The sequence below is a fragment of the Eurosta solidaginis genome, chromosome 2 (assembly GCF_040869045.1).
Source record: "Eurosta solidaginis isolate ZX-2024a chromosome 2, ASM4086904v1, whole genome shotgun sequence".
Lineage (NCBI taxonomy): Eukaryota > Metazoa > Arthropoda > Insecta > Diptera > Tephritidae > Eurosta > Eurosta solidaginis.
In genome coordinates, this window is record NC_090320.1 from 174,060,392 (window position 1) to 174,081,347 (window position 20,956).

The window sequence follows — 20,956 nt, forward strand, 5'->3', positions numbered from 1 at the left end:
AAAGTTGACGGCATTTTGGAATAACCTCGACGGAGGACTTCTTGGACTTCTTGCGGTTGTAAGAACTCAGCTTCGAGAGTACCAATATCGTAATCATACGAATGTTAATCAACAAATTTCGAATTAAATTTTTCATTCGTATCGTATTTCACTGAGGTAACAAATTTTTCACCAGTGGTGTCATCGTTTTCGTAGTTATCTAGCTCAACATTCTTAACATCTCTGAAGTGAGAACTGAATGAACTATTTTTCGGCTCACCCTGTATGTCGTTGCTAACTGGCTGTGTTGAAGAATTTTCAGGTTTTTCAGACTGGCGAGGGCATGAGTTCTTGTCACTTGCAGGAGTTGTAGAGCTTGAATTCGCATTCTGCTGAAAGTTGAACACTTCCAAAGTTCGTTGCGCCTTTTGTGCTTTTGCAAGTGCTTCTGCTCGAGAGGAGCGGTCCTTACGCTTTTGGGAACCGGACTTATGCGAATACATCTTTTCAACTAAAATTTAATGAGATTACAGTCAAAATGGGAGGTTAGTACAGTCGATCTGAGTATTTAGCCGGAAACTTTGCGGAAAACATTCAAACAGACAAAATAAAAAATATCACTCACCTGTAATCAGAAAAACATTACGCAAACACAAGAAATAACCACACACTTCAACTGTCACAACAACACTGAGTGGTAATTGGTCATTTTGCGTGTCAGCTGTTCACTAGCCCATCGTTTGGCAATATTGCCAGCTGCGAAAACTAGTTCATGGGCTAAGAGCCTGATAAAATTGAGAGTTATTGAGAGAGTCGAATATCTAGTCATCTTTGATTTTGATCTTCTCAACCAAATTAGATACTTCAAAGTTATTTGATATATTTCTCAAAGACCATAATTCAAAATAATCATTGGTAAAATTATATGGAAAGCAGCAATATGTACACACATAAATACATACATTGACAGAATTAAAGCGAAAATATGCATGTCCGTATATACATACATATGTACATGATCGTTTAGTAAATTAACAAGGAAACTTCTTTCTGAGCTTATAACATATTGTTACGAATATTAGCAAAACTAAGGAGTGCTGCCATCTCCAGGCCGATGCTAAGCAGTGACGTGAATTCACATCAATAATTCAATCATTATGTATCTACATAAACGAATCAATAATTGCGTCTACACATATGTACACATTCCGACGAGCAACATTTACATACAAGGCAGCGAGAGACGAGATGTCACACACAGATGAATTTACTTATACGCTTATGTGTGTGCGGGAGACTGTAAACTACAAACTCACATATGTACATCTGAGAAGCGCTAAAAAGTAGACAATTGTAAACAAGTAGGAACTATATGAGAACTATACACACACGAATATAGTTGGTAAGTTCTGGAAATGGAAGAGCCTAGAAGTATGCAGCGTAAACTATAAAAGCGGGGCAGGCGAGTAAGAAGTAATTCAGTTTGAGTTGAGCTATCAATCAGTTTGATTAAGCACGCGATCTGGCGGCCAATAGTAGAGTTTCATTTGAGCTATCAATCAGTTTGGTTATTAAGCGAGCTATTCGTTGCAAAGTATAAGTGTTATTGTGAAGTACTTTAATAAAGGCCATTTTTCCATTATTCAATATTGGAGTTATTTATTCAACAGTCCAGCGATACGAACGTTGGCAGAAGATTGCAAATAAGAGGATTTGCGGCAGATTCGTTACAATATGTATGTTAAGATGTAAATACGTATGTGCGTGTTAATGCATTGCAGAAATATTATGCAACAGAATATTACTGAAATATACATATGTTCAATTCGTACATATGCATGCATATAAAAAGTTACTTACTACAGTTATAAAGGTACATATTAAATTTTTCTCAAATTTTGAGAGTTGGACTGAAATCCGGGCCCCCTAGAAACTCCGGGCCCGGTGGGAATCCCACCCTTACCACCCCCTCTCGGCGGGCCTGGCAATAGCGAAAAAGAATAACCGCGTGAGCGCACAACTTTTTATCAACGGTTTATTGATCACTTTCTAAATGCTCCCTGAGTACATCATATCTCTTATTTATTCATAGGTAGAAAATGAATAAATTACACTTGCGAGTGATGAATTCATAATTTCTACTGAATACAATAAATAAAAATTTGTGTATTCCAATCTGATCGAAAATTTATAATTTGGTTTTTATTTTTGTGATTTAATTTGTCACAAAGTTTCCTGCCCCCAAAGAAAGTTTCGCATTTTCCAACTAAGTTTGTGGATTTCGGTAAAAATATTGTAAAGAATTTACTTGCAATTCCCTTTATTTGCAATCTTCTGCTGAGTTCGAATCACTAAACTGTTGAATAAATAACTCCAATATTTAATAATGCAAAATGGCCTTTATTAAAGTACTTCACAATAACACTCAACGAATAGCTTGCTTATTAACCAAACTGATTAATAGTTCAAATGAAACTCTACTATCCAAAATAATACTGCTATTGCTCGCTAGATAGCGTCTGAATCGAAACTTGCCCATAGCGCCTCTACCGCTGATGCTTTTATACTCTGTGATTTCTTCGTGGCATCTTCTAGGCGCTTCCAGAATTTTACTTAGTTATAAATTTCTCAGCTACAACTACAGATGTATAATTTCTCATTTGAGTCATACTTGCACAAATTATTGCCCTCTCTTGTGACAACTCAGATAAGATATATGCATGTGTTTGTGCATTGACTCTTAGCTGTTCGTATACATACATGGTACATATGTGTAGACGCAATTATTGTTTCGTTTATGTAGATACATAATGATTGAGTTATTGATGTGAATTCACGTCACTGCTTAGCATCGGCTTAGAGATAGCATCACCCCTTAGTTTTGATAATATTCGTAACACTGCCCTCCACCTAAGTCTGATCGTCCCGATCAGACAAATCTCCCGATCTAAGCGCCGCTAGCATCTCCAGATGTACCACTCTTCTACTCCGTGGTTTCCCAGTGGTTTGTATGCGGTAGATAGTATCACTGATCTTCTTCACAACTTTGTACGGGCCTTCCCAACTGCACCGAAATTTGGCTGGAACACCTTTCCGCCGGTGAGGGTTGTTTCACAGTACTAATTCTCCATCCAAGAAACCTTCCGAATTTCTGTTCTCGTACCTGCGTTTCATCTTACTACTCATTATTCTTGATCGTTCCCTCGCACTCTCTTGTTTAGCCAATGAACTTCTTCGCAGAGCTTGCACTTGACAGATTGACTTTGCATCATCATTATCGTCTTGATGTTTCACAACAGTAGTGCGCGCTGGCTTGAAACCACTCTTGCATTCTTTATGAAAAATTCTTTCAGTAGTTTTAGTGCGTCCATTAGGGTTTGTCAATGCCGGGCTTTTTCTTGCAGGTACTTTCGCTTTATTTGGCCCATTCGATCTATCAACATTTCCTTTTGACTTTCGTGGCCTTTGTCGAGTCTTCTCCACCAGTACTCGATTACTACTGAACCCTTTCTCCAACTTGAAGTTAAGTGGTATATCCTGGTTCTCATAACGCATTATCCTTCTCTGCATATCGATCTTAATGTCATGGTCAACCAAGAAGTCCACTCCCAATATGACTTCTTCAACGATCTTCGCCACAACGAATTTGTGTAGAACCATGACCTTTCCAATCAAGACTTCACATATCACTTCTCCCTGAACTTGGTTAAAATCGCCAATGACCGTACGCAACCTTGCTCCAGGTAACGGTTTTATTCTCCTGTTGACCAAGTCAGATCGGATCAAGGAATGAGATGCGCCCGTATCTACAGTCAGTACACGTTCTTTACCATCCACATTCCCTCTGACGGTAAGACTGCTAAATTTTCTACCAATTTGCAACACAGATACCACAGGGCATTCAATAGCTGGATCTAGCTCTCGATCTCTACCTCTTACTCGCTCTTGCTCATCTCCTCCAGCTTTGCGTTTACGGCCACCCACATTGTTGGAACTATTAGGACCTAGATCGCAATGACGTGCAATGTGACCGGACTTCCCGAATTTGAAGCATTTGATAACTTTTTCACTCCGCTTTGCGATCCTTTCAGCGCCTCCAATATTGCGTCTACCCACTCTGGCCTTCCTACTTTCACACGGCGTGCTTTGAACGCTGGCTTACTCAAAATTGGCGCTGTTTCTTGAGTCAGTGCATGGGATACCGTTTCTGCGAATGTAGGTTTTGGGTTTGCATATGTCGCTCGCTTCGTTTCTACGTCCCGTATGCCATTTATAAAACTCTGGATTTTTACCCTCTCGGTGTACTCCACGGGTGCGTCCGCATTTGCCAAATGTGCCAACCTTTCAACATCCGAGGTAAACTCCTGCAAAGTCTCATTCGCTCTTTGGTGACGGTTTTGCAACTCAATTTGGAATATCTGTTTTCTATGCTCGCTTCCATAACGTCTCTCGACAGCGGCCATCAATGCTTCATAGCTGTTCCGTTCGTACTCTGGAATAGTCTGTAAGATTTCGGCAGCTGGTCCTTTCAATGCTACGAAGAGTGCAGCAACTTTATCTTCAGCATTCCAGTTGTTCACTGTTGAGGTCTTCTCAAACTGTAGCTTAAAGACCTGGAAAGGAACAGACCCGTCAAAGGATGGTGTTTTTACCTTTGGATTGTTTAAAGTGTCCATTGTAGACACCCAAAAATATGCCCCACACACACACTTACGTTTTTCCTTTTTTTTAAGTTCAATAAATGTTTAAATTAGTTTTTAAATATAATTGTTTTCTTTAACACTTAGTTCTACACATTTTTCAGTTCTTAGTTTTTAAGTTTATAACTTTGATTTTTTTAAATTTCTATTCACAATTTTGGACTTTATGATTTTGTGCATGTCTTTATATTTTGCCGGTTGTCTATCTACTCTAAATATGTACCTACGCTGCGTTGCCATTTTTCATCTCTCTGAAGGCAATTGTCACTGCTGAGTGCAATTGGCATTGCTGTTCAGCAACAGCTGACGGGGATGCCACTTGCACGCAGGGGTGCATTTTGTTGCGTAAAGCGGGCAAACGCAGTGCGGTTATACCACCCTTCCTTAGAAAAAGAAGAATCTGACAAGTTGATCAGATTTGTCATATTCTTCTTGTTCCTATGACTTTCAAATTGTTTTGGTTGAATGAATGTATGATATTAGGGTGTTCCTCCCCTTTTTTCTCATTCGTTCAATCAGAACAATTTTTTTCTTTCACATATGAAATTTAGTTAATATTAATTTAATTACTTACATGTAATTTTTTTTCTAATTTCTATTGCACTAAATTAATGTATTATATATATTTATTACAAATAGTGCATGCATATTAATTTTTGATTTTATTTACATGCAAACTGAAAAACATTTTTTGTTTTTGTATATTAATATAAATTTTAATTAGAGATTTCATGCTTCACTAACAGAGTAATGACAATTTAAAATTAGTTACAAGCTAGTTTGTAAATTTGTATGAGAAAAAAATTTTCAGTTTACCTTATTGATTTGGTTTTTGTGAACGGTTTTTCCTTTTTATTTACTTCATCTAAAACCGTGACATTAACTCCATCAATTTTTGTGACTATATATGGTCCTTTGTAAATGCTTTCATGTTTATTTCTAGGTTCTTTTTGTACCACTACCTTATCGTTTATATTAATAGCTAACGGACGCGCCCTCTTATCATATATATCCTTATTTTTAATTTTATGTTTATTAATTAAATCTTTTGCTATTTTATGCGTTTTTTGTAGTCTATATTTTACTTCTTTTGCATAATTTTCAACATTGTAAACTGGATCGATTTGTTCCTTTTGAACTTCATTTGGTAACGTAACATTTCTACCGAATACTAATTCGTACGGAGTAAATCCATTATCAGAAACTGTACTAGGAGTTGTATTATGCAAGAATGTAAAATATTTCAAATAAACGTCCCATTCGGGGAAGTTATCATTTAGAAAAGCTCGTAAATATTCATTAAACACCCGATGGTTTCTTTCAATTGTACCTAGGGTTTCATGATGGTAAGCTGTAGAAAAATTATGTTCAATTTTTAGGAGTTTAGTTAATTCAGAGAAAATATCATTTTTATATTCGGTTCCGTAATCGGTTTTAATTGATTTCATTATACCATAAATGAGGATGAAGCCTTCAAAAATGGCTGTTGCAATTGTTTTTGCTGTCTTATCAGGGATTGATATTGTAACTAGGTATTTGCTTAAGTCGCACATAATAGTAACCGCGAACCTATTCCCATTATTCGACTCAGGCAAAGGTCCTATTGTATCTATAACTACGACATCGAAAGGTTTGCAGGGTGTTGGTGTAAGCACCAAATTTTCTTTGGTTTTTGGCTTGACTTTATTCAAAAGGCATTTTTTGCAATTTTTGACGTATGTGGCAATATCACGGGTCATACCTTTCCAATAATATTTTGTACGTATTTTTGCGTAAAGCTTTTTATTTCCGCAGTGACCTCCTGATATCGGGTCATTGTGGTAAATTTCCATTAATTTAAGTATTTTGTCGTTGTCCGTAACTGTTTCGGCAGGTTCTATTAATAATATTTTTAAATTTTTTAAAATTGAATTTCCTGTACTTTTAAAATTTGAAATAGAAAAATATTTAAATATCTGATCATCTTTTTGCCATTCTGCTTTCTTAATGTTGTGTTTACCAGCTTCTTTTTCAAGCTTCAAAAGTAATTCATCTAATTGCATTATTTTGTTAGTACACACAATATTAAGTAACTCGAGTTTTTTATGTTTTAAATGCGCATATATTTTTAAATTGATTTTATCATTATCGTTGTCATGACATATTTGGCTTTTTATCCTATGGATTTTCTTGGAAAAATTATATGAAAATTTGTCGAATACCTGTAATTTAACATTTCCTTCGTTTATGTCTTCAGCCGATTGTTGTAATTGTTCGTGACGTTTCGTCATAGACCTCGTCTGTACCGCTAAAATTTGATTATTGGAGTTTTTAAGTTCTTGAATTGAAATTCGCGATAATGCGTCTGCACCTACGTTAGATTTTCCTTTAATATATTCTATGGTAAAATTATATTCGGACAATTCCAAACGGATTCTGGAAAGTTTCGACGACGGATCTTTCATATTAAATAGATAAACTAGTGGACGATGATCTGATTTAACTTTGAAGTGAGTGCCATAAATATATGAACGAAATTGCTTTATTGCAAAATATATTGCCAAAAGTAATAATTCTATTATTACTACCGTTATGATTTTGACTCAGTATCGCACCACAACCTAACTTTGAAGCATCAACCGTAATTAAAAATTCTTTGGTGAAATCTGGATATTGTAATAGTTTTGGAGAAATCAGACTTTTTCTTAGTTTTTCGAAAGCTAACTCACATGCCGTATCCCAATTAAATTCAACCTTTTTTCTACTCAAACGATTCAATGGAGCTGCTAAAGAAGCGAAATTTGGAATAAATCTCCTATAATAATTTGCAAATGCCACGAATCTTCGGACAGCGTCTTTATCGCGTGGCTAGGATACCTTTTAATTGCTTAAATTTTTGAATCGTCTGGTAGCAAACCATTTGCTGAGCATTTATGCCCTAAGAAAGTTACTTCAGGTCGGAGAAAATTACACTTTTTTGGGTTAAGTCGCAAGTTGTACTTCCTACAGGTTTCGAAAACTTTTTTTTAGATTATTGAGATGATGTGCTTCGCTACATCCAATTACTATTATATCGTCTACATACATAAAGGCTTGGTTGGGTGAAATACCAGAAAATGCAATTGACATCATTCTTGAAAATGAATTTGGAGCTACGTTTAGACCAAATGGTAAAACCTTCCATCGAAAAGCTCCGCGGTCAGTACTAAAAGATGTTATGTCTCTTGAATCTTTGTGAAGTGGGATTTAGTGAAAACCCGAAAAAAGATCTGATGTAGAAAAGAATTTCGCACGGCCAACGTTATCTAAAATATCGTCTACACGTGCCAAAGGAAATGTATCGGCAATTCACTTTTTATTTACAGCCCTAAAGTCAACGCACATTCTATACGATTTTTGGCCATTTAGGTCTTTTTTCGGTACCAAAATCAAGGGACTGTTATAATTCGAACAGCTATTTTCGATCAGATCGTTTTCCAATAGTTTATTAACTTGTTTATTTATTTCTTCACGTTGAGAATACGGTAGGCGGTAATTTTTAATGTATACTGGCGTCGTATCGTTTAGTCTTAGTTTTTGTTCATAAAAATTGTTTATGGTAATTTTATCGTTGTCTAGCGCAAAAATATCGGAATATTGTAAACATAAGTTAATAAGTTTATTTTCAGCATAATTAGGTATTTGTTTTTCTAAAATGCTTTTAAGTTCTTTGATACGACTATCTTGTTTTACTGGGTTATTGATTTTATAAACGTTATAATTAGAAAGTTTTTCGGTTTGAATGTTGCAGTTGTTTACGTATTTTACGCTATTTGTGGTGTTTATTACTTTAATGATCGGATTACTAGTATCAACTATACATTTCGCTGTGAAAACACCGTCGGAAATCTCTTGAGAATCCACGAAAAGTAGTTCTGAATCTTTTTCCAAGGCGAAAATTCTATAAACTTCGCAACGAGGTGGAATAACAAATGTATCGCTTTCCATTCCGTGAAGGATGGGAAGTGCGATCTTTTCATTGCCTATCCAGAAGGAAATGCGATTTGTTGCATAGCTGATGTCACATTTATTTGTTTTTAGGAAATCCTTACCAAGTATTCCGTCTGATGGAATGTTGAAATCATTGTCTACCACGTGCAACGTATGTTTGATATAAAAATTTGAAAAGTGTAAGTTAGTTGTAAAAGTACCTAATGTAGAAACTGCATCTGTAGTTACTCCAGTAATATTAATTGTATCATTGTTATTAATTGACAAATTTTTATTAAGAGAAGAAATTTTAATTAACGAAATGTCGGCTTGTGTATCGACTAGAAATGTACAAAATTTGTTAGAGCCAGTAATATTTATTTGTATAAAATCGGAATAATTTAAGTTAAGACAATAAACGTTTTTAGAAGAAAAATTGTGAGCTGAATCAGTTAGTAATTTGTCTCGTCCTCCCTCAGTGTTCGCTCCTGAGGGGCTTCCCTGTTTAAAGCCCGAACGCTTGCATTTCTAGCTCTATTATTGGAAGTGTTAGAACTGCTATTATTGCTAGTACGACTATTGTTGCTATTATTATTACTATTAGGCTGATTCCGATTTCCACCGCCGGAACGGAAATTTTGCCTTTGATTGCCGCGATTGAAGTTGTTGCCATAGTTACTGTTACTAAAGGATGGTCTATTTTGTCTATAATTGTTAAAGTTACGATTTTGATTTTGGAAATTTCGACCTCGGTTATTACTTTGAAAATTTCTAAAATTGTTATTGTTCCGCGCCCTAAATGCTAAAACTTGAGGTTCTTTTGCTTCGTTTGATTGCTCTACAATCAGTTTGGCTACTACGTCCTTGGAATCAGAAAAATTGGTTGAAGCGAGGATTGATTTGACTAAACTGGTTTTTGCGTTCAATCGGCAAACGTTAACTGTTTGCTCGATGGCCATTTCACGGGCTTTGGTCTGAGTAATCCCTTCGATAATGAGCGAACGCTCTAAAGCATCAGACAATTCCTCAACGCGTTTTGCAAAATCGGTGTAATTATTATTATTAACTTGCAAAGCTGCAAATTTTCCGGCCACAACTTTGGAGTTGTCGGGTTTTATACGGTTACGTAGTGCTATTTGTATATCGTTAACTGAAAGTACTTGAGTTGGTATCGCTTCTCGAGCTTTACCATCGAGTTTGGATTTAATATATGAAATACAAATGCTAGTTAAATTTTCGTCGACAAATTGTTCGATTAACTCAATTTTAGTAATAAAATATTCGAGACCTAGGGGCTCACCGCTATAATTTTCACGCATAATACCAGCACATATGCCGATAAATGTCCTTTTTTCTTCAGGAGTCGCCATATTTGTATCGGAATTAGGAGGATTTGAAATATTTGTTTCGGGCAATTCCTCAAATCCGTGAAATTCTCCGGACAAAGAAAGTCTAACGACAAGGTTTTTGATTGTAATGGGCGAGTATGTGGTTGCGCCTTCGGAAACTGGGCTTTTAAAATAGAGATTTTCGGAATCGGAACTTTCGGAATTAAAATTTTTGGAATTGGAATCTGAATTTTTGGAATTTTCGGAATCTGAGTCTTGTTCTGAAATTCTGGGAACTACTTTTTGGTTTCTAAGGAACATATGTAGTAGGAAGCAAAGAAGAAATATTTAAACTGATTAAAGTCGAATTTGTGGAAATTGCTTACGAAAATTTAACAGAAATTGAAATTGAATTGAATGTTGATGTGAAATTGAAAGAATTATCCGGCAATTTAATGAAAGACTGAATATTTAATGATAAATTGGATGTATATTGAAGTAATTTAATTTAAATTGATTTCAAAGGAAAATATTTTATTTTTGTAAAAGGACTTGGCTGATGATAACGGACGCACCGCTTTATTAAAAAGATCTCAATGTGTTTGTGCTTTTACGGACGCACCGTTTTTATTAAAATTGTATGGTTTTATTTTTATAGATACGGGCGCACCGCATCTTTTCAAATTTGTATTACGAATATCCTCGGACGCACCGGGATAAAAAAAAAATTTCATTGGATATTTACGGTACCACCGTTTATGCAAAAAAATCTTTTTGGTTAATTACGGAACCACCGTTTACGCTAAAAAAAATTTTGTATGTTTGTTTACGGACGCACTGTAGCGCACTGTAGGTTGGCAAAATAAATTGTTACACTTGAAACGCAAGTACGTATATGGGGTAGTTGGGCAAAAACCAAAACAAAGTTTCTATAATGAAAGTTATGTTTTTGTGAAAGTTTACAATAATTAGAATTTCCATAAATTGGATTAGAATCAACGAGATTAAATTTTTACTTATTTATGAAGTTATGATTAAGGCAGCTGAAATATAATGAATGTGAAAAAGTAGAAAAAGAATCTTATTTGATTAGATGCATTAATCGGAAAATTTTAGGTTTGGTTTTGTCCAACTGTGACCCATATTATTTAAAAAAATTCATTAAAAAATTTTTACAAATGTATTTGTGTTGTGCTTTTCTCATTTTTTTTTTTTTTTTGTATTTTCTTTTGTGATGTTTTAATAATAATAATAATAATAATATTAAATTTTGTATGAAAATAGTAATAGTAATAGGAATTACGTAGGTGATGTTTATTTATAAGAAAAGTTAATGATAATATAGTAAAGTGATGGGATAGTATGAAAATTCAAAACTACAATATTTTTAAAGAACAAGTTGAAATAGAATTTTAATAATCTACGTTTGTTTTCTGCACACTGTGCGCCATACCCGTACTGCAAATTTTCTGCTGCTGCTGTTGTCCGCTGCTAGTATGTAGTTATTTCATATTGTTATGCTGATTGCCTTCTCTGCTGGCGTTCTGCTGCTGATATGTGCTGCTGGTTTTCAGCGTTATGTATATAGCTGTAAATATTGATGGCGTGGCTTGCCTATGACCGTTATGTACAGTATTGGTTATGGTACACATATATATATTTTGTGGACCGTTATGCCTCTACGATTTGGAGGTACAGTGCTACACGAGCGTATTAGTGCCGTTTTAATTTGTTCAAAATTTAATAAAAGTTTTATATTACCTCCGTTGCATGTTAAGTAGTTTTAGTTGTTACTTTTGGTATTATTTCCGTGTTTGTTAATTATATGAATTATTTCTGCTTTATGTGTACGTAAATTTGAAGAATGTCTCTCTCTCTTTTTTTTTTGTAGACAATTTTCTAAATGATTTGCTTTTTCAGCAATTTTTTGTAACATTTTTATATTTTTTGTAGTTTTTCATGTTTTTAATTTTTTTTTTGTATGGGTTTTATAAGTTTTGTATTTTTTTTTTTTGGATTTTTATGGTTTTTAAAATTTTTTTTTGTATATTTTTGGATTTTTATTTGTGACTTTTTCTTTTCGTATATGTGTATTTTGTTGTAATTAATATTTCATTTTCTTTCGATTTTGTAATTTTTTGTATTTTTGTTTGATGGTTTAATTCATTTTCGTTTTTAATTAATAAAAAAAAATTTTTTTTTGATTTTTAAATTTTTATAATTTTAGTTTTTAAGAGGCCTGCCTCTTCGTCACTATGGCCGCCATTTCGAGGCCCGGCGTCACGGTCGCCATTTAAAGTGTCCATTGTAGACACCCAAAAATATGCCCCACACACACACTTACGTTTTTCCTTTTTTTTTAAGTTCAATAACAGTTTAAATTAGTTTTTAAATATAATTGTTTTATTTAACACTTAGTTCACTTAGTTTTTCAGTGCTTAGTTTTTAAGTTTATAACTTCGATTTTTTTTAATTTCTATTCACAATTTTGGACTTTATGATTTTGTGCACGTCTTTATATTTTGCCGGTTGTCTATCTACTCTAAATATGTACTTACGCTGCGTTGCCATTTTTCATCTCTCTCAAGGCAATTGTCACTGCTGAGTGCAATTGGCATTGCTGTTCAGCAACAGCTGACGGCGATGCCACTTGCACGCAGGGGTGCATTTTGTTGCGTAAAGCGGGCAAACGCAGTGCGGTTATAATTGCTTGCTGAAACAGCTGGCCGATTTAGTTGTAACTGCTCCATACGACCTTTTAAATCATCTACTTCTGCCTGAAATTGAGCCATTTTTGCATCCTTCGCTTCCAGTTTTGATGATACCTGTTCCAAAATTTCTGCCGACATTTCAGATATACGTGCCTCTTGCGCTTCCAATTGAGATGCCATATATGTCTTCTGCTCTTCCAGTTGTGATGCCATATATGTCTTCTGTTCTTCCATTTTGGATGTTATACGGTTCTCCTGGGATTCTAGTTGAGATGCCAGTTGAGATGTTATATCTGTCTTTCGCGATTCCAGTTGAGAAGCCACTGTCGATGTTTGAGCAGATATTGCAGCCAAAATCATGTTCAAGTCTGTGCTCGTAACTGTCTGCGTAACTGTCTCTTCCATTTTTGTTGTTTCCTCGCCATCAAAATGAAATTCATACTCTTCCACGTCAATTCCTTCTAATTCCATTGCCTCTCGTAGTCGTGCCTGAAGTTTGAGTTTAATGCCGGTTGTATTCATTCCACGGCTCTCCAACTCCTTCTTCAGTTGCTGGATCTTCAATTCACTGAACTTTGCCATGTCCTTGTTGTCCTCTGGAATTTATTCAACAATTCCTCTTCTGACATCAATTGTAACGAATTTGCTTGCAATTCCCTTTATTTGCAATCTTCTGCTGAGTTCGAATCACTAAACTGTTGAATAAATAACTCCAATATTTAATAATTCAAAATGGCATTTATTAAAGTACTTCACAATAACACTCAACGAATAGCTTGCTTAATAACCAAACTGATTGATAGCTCAAATGAAACTCTACTATCCAAAATAATACTGCTATTGCTCGCTAGATAGCGTCTGAATCGAAACTTGCCCATAGCGCCTCTACCGCTGATGCTTTTATACTCTGTGATTTCTTCGTGGCATCTTCTAGGCGCTTCCAGAATTTTACTTAGTTATAAATTTCTCAGCTACAACTACAGATGTATAATTTCTCATTTGAGTAATACTTGCACAAATTATTGCCCTCTCTTGTGACAACTCAGATAAGATATATGCATGTGTTTGTGCATTGACTCTTAGCTGCTCGTATACATACATGGTACATTTGTGTAGACGCAATTATTGTTTCGTTTATGTAGATACATAATGATTGAGTTATTGATGTGAATTCACGTCACTGCTTAACATCGGCTTAGAGATAGCAGCACCCCTTAATTTTGATAATATTCGTAACAATATTGTAGTTGAAAAAAATTTTGTTGCGAAAAAATTCAAACCTTTCGAGTTTTGAACGATTTTCTTGCAATTCGTACTTATTTTGCAATAATTTTCAATAAAGTATTCGTGAAATCAGTAATTACAAACATTGAAAAAAATTGGAACGGATCGTGTTGCACTAAAGCACCCATATTGGTGTAAAAAAAAAATGTTCGCTATGGCAATACCATACCGTGTAGATGAAATGTCATGTAAATGACAAAAGCGAAATATAAATACATAGTAAACATGCAACAAAGAGTAGGCAAGAAAAAACCTTAAGGACTAACTAATGGAGTGCTTCCATTGCCTCTCGTAGTCGTGCCTGAAGTTCGAGTTTAATGCCGGTTGTATTCAGTCCACGGTTCTCCCATGGTTTAATTATACAAGGTTACCCACGTAGCGCTATGTCACCCTGTACTCTTAACAATCCAAACTTCCACATTGCTCCTATAAATATCAAGTGTTACTTCTTTTTAAAATCCTTTAAGAATATTATAGAAAATTTTGAAATAGCATTGAAAATTTTAGTTTTCAGAGAAAAATTGTTGATTGCGTACACTTTTTGGTTTTTGTTACTTTCTTTTGTTAACATTCGTTTAAAAAAATAGAAAATGTGCGCAAAACCCTTGTAAGTAACAATTTAAAAGCTTTTTTTTATAATTGTGTTAAATTTGGCCGTGTATTTCTTTCGCAGATACCGTCTATATGTGAAGCGGCTATTTCTGCATTGCATATAATGAATTTTGAGATTATACTCTGCGGCTTATGGCCTTATTTTCATAGTACTACCCGAAATTAGATTATGCCTACATGTTTTGGAATACTATCAAAGTTCGTTTACCAATAATTTAAGATCTCTTCTTGTAATCGCTTTTGACTCTTAAGAAAGATACTTTTGCTCTGCTCTGAACAAAGTGTAGCATTATACGTCATACCCACTGTATTGTAGCATTATACGTCACACCCACTGTAACACACTTGCGGCATTACGCATCATGAACTCCAAATATATTTTAGTAATAATCATATTACAATATTTTCCAACATAAATTATTGAACTAACCCAGACGGTTAGCTAACATCAATGGAATGCCGAATATGAGACTCCTTATCGGTTCACAGCTAATAAATTTTGCTTATACATACAAACATACAACCCATTATGGGAAATAACCAAAATACTCAAATTGATCTGCTGACGTTGCTAAACAACATGTACAAACCTACATGTACGGAGTTATGCATACAAAACTACATGTATACAAAGACTGTATACAAACGTATATGTATGCATACCCCATTTCCTATGTACTTATTTTTAGTTATTAGTATTAAGATATTTATGAATGTATAGGTTAAGTAAATTACTATAAAAGACAAGAATTTATTTAATAAAGCAAGATTTAATGTTGGAACATTGAACGCGTAACATCTTTTCCTTTTTAACATTTCATGGCGATCCTGCCAGCCTAGGTCAATAACTAGCACAACTGCTAAAAGACCTAGCTGGCCAGAAGAGCCTGTCAGTTCGGAAAAATAAAGAAAAAATAAAACCCAGGATTCACCTGTAAGTCAAACATTTTATCTGATCCTGCCAGTTCGATCCTAAATAAGCATAAAAATTTGCTGAACAAGCAAATATTGCTAAAAAAAAAATCGACTGGAGTAAACTCAGCCAGTTTTTTGGACAATTAAATTTTATGGTCAATGAATCCAGTATCGAATCAAATTAACACTCACCCAATGTTGACGAAAACACCAGCAATCGCAAATCAAATTCTACCACCACCATTTCAAACATATCAACCATAACCATTTGGATCTACCCACTATACACCTGACAACAAGTGGACAGGAAGATACACGGATACATATACATATATTCGCATAAGAAGTGGAATAAATTAGACAGAAGTTACATGGCTAAAATCGTCGCATAAGAAGTGGAATAAACCAGGACAGGAGAAACATTGCTATATAAAAGTCAAGTAAATTGAGAGCTGACACATTAACAATCAACGGAGCACCGGTTGAGATGCAACAAAGACTGGCAGCTATATAAATATAAGTAGGTATAAAATTTAGAAAACAAATTGGGCGGCCTTTATGGACGCTAAACAATGAGCAAAAACGAAAGTTTTTGCTTAGGATTTTTTTTCTCTCTAAGTAGGAAACAAAATAAATAATATGAAAGAAAATTAGTTGAAAAAAAAAATTTTTTTTTAACTTTGAGCAAAATTTTTAACAATAAATACCGAAGATTAAAATTAAAAGACAAGATTAGGGAATTGAGAAACAAAAAATAAAAATAATTTTGAGTAAATTGGAATGTCATCTAATCACAGGGAACACCCCATTACATGGGAAGATAAAGATATTAGAAATAAAAAAGAGGTAGATTATGAAAAACAGCTCCTATGGTTAAAACCATTTTGGAAGAAAATAGGCATGCAAAGGGAACCTACAGTAGAAGATGTAAAAAACCCTACAACAACTACAGAAGAAATAGCTGGGATGATAAGAATGGTCTTCCCAAATGAAAAATACATTTTTAACGAAATTACGAATTTCAGAATTAAAATCTAATACTAAATTATATACTGGTTGACAAATAAATAAATAAATAAATACAAATTATCTTAGTAAATTTTTTTTAAAAATGGCATGGTGGAAAACTATATTAAATGGTATACTAATAGGTATCGCAGGATACGAAGTTGGTAAGGAAAATACAGAAAACAATAGCAAATACGAACCAAAAGAAATTATAGAAAATAAAAAGGAAATCTCCGATAAATGGTTAACTATTTTTGTTTGTGTAACTGCATTCCTGCAATTGCAATACTAATAAAAAATTATATAAAAAATAAATTGAGACAATTAAATAATGTGCAAAGAGTTTAAAAGAAATTTCAAAAAGAAATGAATACATGGCAAGAAATCCATAATAATTTAACAGAAGAAAAATTAAAAGCAGATAAATCATACAAGTGCATAAACAAAAATACTACTGTAAAAACAGAAACGATAGCAAAACAATTGAACATAATTTTAGAAGCCTTAAATGTTAAAAGAAGCTCAACAAATTTTCTCAACAGTACGGGATAAATTAGTATCTTCATTAGCAAGATATAACATCGAAATCCCTATACCAACTACTATAGAAAAAGTTTCCAAATTGATTTTAATTCCGTTCTAACGGAACCATCAAGAAACCGTACCCCTTCACAATCATTTAGCCAAACCCCATCATCGGAAGATCATAAACCACTACATAACCCACTCATAAACGTCACAATGGCACAAACGATAGTTGAGTTTATCAAAACTGCCTCATCAGTTCTGCCAGAGTTTGATGGCAAGCCTGAAAATTTACACAGTTTCTTAGATGCTCTTGATATTTTAGACCAAATCAAGGATACTCATGAATCTTTAGCTATAACCATGACAAAGACAAAGCTAAAAGGCACGGCAAGGAACTTCATAAGTAACGAAAATACAATCGCTCAAATAAAAAATAAACTAAAAACTACAATAAAGGGGAATCAGTAGAAGTTTTAACAGCCAAACTCCTGAATATCCAACAACGCAGCAAAACTGCAGACCAGTATACTGCCGAAATAGAAAAAATCACTAGATCATTGGAAGGAGCTTATATCTCGGATGGACTTAACACAGACTTAGCAACGAGATATTCTACGCAAGCAGCAGTAAAGGCCATGTGTAAAAACTGCTCCAATGATAAAGTGAAAATGATAATGCAAGCAGGAACGTTCACAACAATGAACGACGCAATCTCAAAATTCACAAACAGCTGCACGGAAATCACAGGCAGCTCGAATGCAATTTTAAACATTCGTCAACAAAACCAATATCGAAGTAATTTCCGTGGAAGTTACCGAAGTAAAAACTATGGGAATTACCGAGGCAGAAGATTTAGACCACAGCCGAGATACAATAATAATACAGTAACAAATAATAATGCTCAAAGAGGAGCACAAACCCAAAATGCCAATAGACAATACAACCAGACTCGTAACTTTCGAAATTGTACCCAGCAGGAAAACCAAGAAACTCCACTTCAAAATCAGTATATAGAAAAATATGTGTACTAAACTTACAAAAACATCACTAAATAACTCGATTTCAAATTTTTTAGTAGACACAGGAGCAGATATATCTATAATTAAAAAGAATCAAGTACTTAATCGTACAAAAATAAATACAGAACAAATAACAGACTTAAAGGTCATTGGTCAGGGTATAACCAGTACATAAGGCACAATTAAAGCTGATTTAAAAGGAGATGACCTTCTAATTTATCATAAATTTCACGTCGTAGAAGACGAATTTCCAATACCATGTGATGGAATAATAGGTTTGGTTTTTATAAAGAAATATAATTGTATTCTAGATTATGGCAAAACGGAGGATAAACTAATCCTAAGACCATATGATTTTCCCCAAACAATCACAATGTACCTAACAAATTATCTGTCTGCCAACACAATTACGATCCCTGCTAGATCTGAAGTCATTAGACAAGTAACAGTAAACTCTGATAATAAAAACATCTTCATACCCAATCAACAATTATCTGAAGGAATTTTCATAGCGAACACAATCACAAATAAAGAACAAACTTTTGTCAGAATTATAAACACCACACATAAAAACACAACTATTCAAAATTACAAAATAAATACTGAAAATTTAGATGACTACAATTTAATTAAAACAAACACACACAATAAACAGAGTAATGACACAGAAAAATTAAAAAGATTAACTAAAAATTTCCCAAAATTTGTCAATTCAGAATTAACCTCATTATGCACCGAATTCATAGACATATTTGCACTAGAAACAGAACCAATCTCCTCTAATAATTTTTATAAGCAAAAATTACACATGAAAGATGACACCCCAGTATACATAAAAAATTGTAGATTGCCCGAAACTCAAAAAGGGGAAATAAGCAAACAGGTCAATAAATTGATCGAAGATGACATTATAGAACCCTCAATATCAGAATACAACAGCCCAATTTTACTGGTACCTAAAAAATCACTACCAGGTAATACTGAAAAAAGATGGAGACTGGTAGTTGACTCTAGACAAGTAAACAAAACACTATCAGCGGATAAATTCCCACTTCCAAGAATTGATGATATTTTAGACCAACTTGGAAGAGCAAAATATTTTTCATGCCTTGACCTTATGTCAGGTTTTCACCAAATAGAATTACACCAAGATTCTAGAGATATAACCTCATTCACAGCAGAAAATGGTAAATATAGATTTAAAAGACTACCCTATGGATTAAAAGTAGCACCAAACTCATTCCAAAGAATGCTGACATTGGCATTTGCAGGCCTCAAACCATCCCAAGCATTTCTATATATGGATGATTTAGTTGTAATAGGATGTTCAGAAAAACATATGCTGAAAAACTTAAGAGATGTTTTTGCTAATTGTAGGAAATACAACTTAAAATTACATCCAGATAAATGCCTATTCTTCAGCGAAGAGGTAACTTATTTAGGACATAAATGCACAAGCGAGGGAATATTGCCCGACCCAAGCAAATTTGAGATAGTCCAAAACTACCCAACACCAAAAACAGCAGGTGAAGTTAAAAGATTCGTAGCGTTCTGCAATTATTACAGAAGATTTGTACCGAATTTCGCAGAATACTCAAGAAAATTGACTAGGCTTTGCAAAAAGAATGTTTCCTTCGACTGGACAGAAGAATGTCAAAAAGCTTTTGTCTATTTAAAGGAAGCATTAATCAGCCCAAAACTTTTGCAATACCCCGACTTCAATAAAGTATTCTGCATAACAACAGACGTTAGTGGGTATGCTTTCGGAGCAGTCCTTAGCCAGGAACATGATGGCAAACAGTTACCAATCGCTTACGCCTCCAGATCCTTTACAAAAGGTGAAACAAACAAAGCTACAATAGAAAATGAACTAGCAGCAATCCATTGGGCCATAACATTGTTCAGACCATATGTCTATGGTAGAAAATTCAAAATCAAAACCGACCATCGCCCTTTAACTTACCTTTTTTCGATGAAGAACCCTTCATCTAAGTTAACACGAGTAAGACTCGATTTAGAAGAATACGATTTCGAAGTGGAGTACATTGCTGGAAAAGAAAATCACGTCGCAGACGCATTGTCTCGCATTAACATAACAAATCTAAAAGAAATGTCAGTGGAGGCATGCAAAATAATGAAAGTTTCAACTAGATCAGCAGCTAAAAATATAAAAAATAACATTAAAATTGAAGAAACTCACACAGAGAACCCCAAAATATACGAAGCGCTAAATAAATTTGAAGTAAAAAGACTAGTCGAGCTCGTTTTCAACCCTTCGAAATTCTATTTCAAAAAAGGAAAGAAAATTTGTAGCGATTTTGATACAAGCAACCTAATTGTTGAGGATAAGATTTACTTAGGACAATTCTTTACCATGCTCGAAAGAGATGCCGGCAATTTAGGCCTTGTACGAATACAGTTGTCCTTAGGGGACAAATTGTTTAAAAGAAATTATACTGCAGTAGGAAAATTTATTGAACAATGAAACAAGGTTCTCAAAAACTAACAATTGCACTTACCCCAGAGGTTATACATGTGACTTATGCCGGGAAAATTAAGCAAATTCTGCAAAAATATCATGACGATCCTATTAGTGGTGGCCACCCAGGAATAAATCGCATGACAAATAAAATCAAGCAGAAATATAGCTGGAAAAACATGAAAAATGACGTAAGAAAATACGTAAAAAGCTGCATCCACTGTCAGAAAAACAAAATAAATAAGCATATAAAAGAACCAATGACAATAACGGAGACACCTCCGAAGGCTTTTGACATAGTACAGATCGATACGGTCGGACCATTACCAAGATCAATAAACAGAAACGAATACGCAGTTACCATCATATGCGACCTCACCAAATATTTGGTAGCAATTCCAGTTCCGAGCAAACATGCGATAACAGTTGCTAAAGCTATATTTGA